The following is a 1,921-nucleotide window of genomic DNA, read 5'->3' as shown; positions in this document are numbered from 1 at the left end:
ATATTCTAGGCAAGGATAGAGCTCACCTTTAACCCAGCCACAGGCATGTAAATATGTATACATAAATCACACATTCTGGGTATGGGGTCAAGTTCATTTCCCTGGGCCACCTTGCATTTTGAGGGCTTTTGTTTGGGGGTGTCTGAAGGCTTCACTCGGGATTTGATCTTAGTGAATAAACAAACATTAATTTCACTTCTTTTCCTCTTCAATCAGTTAAAGTTACACTGAATAAACAATTAGAATAAAAACAATTATGCACAAGAAATTACCTCCATCATATGCCTCACCATATATTTAGCTTCTTTCTTGTGAGTATCCATATATTCTTGTACAATGGTACGGACCATGTGTAGTTCCAACACATTCACAAATTATTGAAAGAGTAGATAAAACATCGTGATTTCCTGAAATTAGAAAAATACTTGTGAGCATAATTTCATTTTTAAAATCACTGTTTCAAGGATAGGTTTTAGCCCTCTCATTTAAAAGGTACCAAGTCACAAATTCCTGTTATTAAACGTGGTAGTCTTGTTTAGCACTTGCTGGTGTTACCATTTTAAAAGTCATGGATTAAGCGGGCCACTTAATTATGCCACAATTAATGATGAAGTTCTTGTTCATTGTGAATGGAGTATGTGGGGAGAGCAATATAGGTAGTCACCGTGATCACCTTGATTATAAATTAATTAAGGTGACAGAAAATGGAACAGCCTTCCTCAGTCATCTTTGCTGTTTGCCTGATATCATTGAAAGTCCAACTAGGGGGTATATTTTTATATCAGAAATTCATTTGTCATGGCTCCTTACTTGAAATGTAAATCGAATGGGAAATTTATTTGATTGGCCATTTTTCCTAAAATTTTTGATTTTCCTTTCAGCAGTCACTTCGTATTGAATCCTGATGCACGTAATTTTTTAAAGTACAAATTCAAATAAAAGGTGGTAGCACTTTTTCACTTCAATGTACCGAAATTCCCCCATATAACACCTGAATCAGCTGAACTTATTTTTAAGTACATTTGACCATCCTTTCCTATCACTGATGTCTAAATTAATCATACCTATACCTCGATTTGTGAAACGGTTGAGGAAAGATTTATCAATTAGGCATATTTCTGTTGGGCCACCCCCTCCTCTACGCTAGGCCACTGCCAGTGGCGGATACAGAAAGCACTCAAGGGGGGGGGGGGCGCAAAAGATATATTGAGTTGCCTTTACTTTTATCGTGATAAAAAATAATCAAGTCACAGGCAGAGTAAAATAAAATTTTAATTAAAGTAATTATACACATATATAAGACAATGCCATCTTATGATATAAAAAATTCACAATTGTGGTTCTGCAATGTTTGGCAATACGGCCGGACCCGCAAGGGAGGGGCGCGCGCCCCCCATCTGTATCCGCCACTGGCCACTGCTCACTTGTTTTTCCCCCTTCCCACACCACCTCCAGATGGGAGGTGGTGTGGGGATGTGAGTTTCTTGGGCAAAATCGTTTACATTAGTCCAAGGTACAATTACCTATATCGAATTACATGCTTCCCTCAGAGTATGCAACGTTATGCTGACTGAGTTGATGAACATAAGTGATACCTCAAGAGTTGTTATGATAGAACAATGGTGGCCAAGGGCACAGACCAGTAGCCAGGGGAGAGATTTTGTGGACTTAGTTCCCCCCCACCGGAATGATGTAAACCCTAGTGGCCATTGCCCGCGATACATATGCTGAGGATGACACTAGCTCAGGCTCGCCAATCCTCTGAAACTTCTTTCGATACAGTTACAATTAATGTCTGTCGCAAAATATTTTTATAAAAAATGAACCGATGATCGTAGCCCGAAAGGGCTAATAATATTTGGGAAAAATCGGGCGAATTTACGTGAAAGGAGACCAAGCCGTACAAACTGTCAGTTTTGGT

General features: G+C 39.1%; 1 long non-coding RNA gene across 1 annotated transcript; it reads right to left on the bottom strand.

Annotated features, from left to right (window-relative positions):
* Nucleotides 1–366: 366 nt before the first annotated feature.
* Nucleotides 367–893, bottom strand: LOC124153615. The gene is made up of 2 exons (XR_006863706.1): nt 497–893; nt 367–407 (listed from the first exon to the last, which is right to left on the bottom strand). It is a non-coding gene; the product is annotated as an uncharacterized LOC124153615 (long non-coding RNA).
* Between the last annotated feature and the right edge of the window lie 1,028 nt (nt 894–1,921).

Source organism: Ischnura elegans, chromosome 1 (assembly GCF_921293095.1).
Source record: "Ischnura elegans chromosome 1, ioIscEleg1.1, whole genome shotgun sequence".
NCBI classification, from domain to species: Eukaryota; Metazoa; Arthropoda; class Insecta; order Odonata; family Coenagrionidae; genus Ischnura; species Ischnura elegans.
The sequence above is the reverse complement of the archived record's forward strand: the minus strand, read 5'-3'. Positions and strand labels throughout refer to the sequence as shown.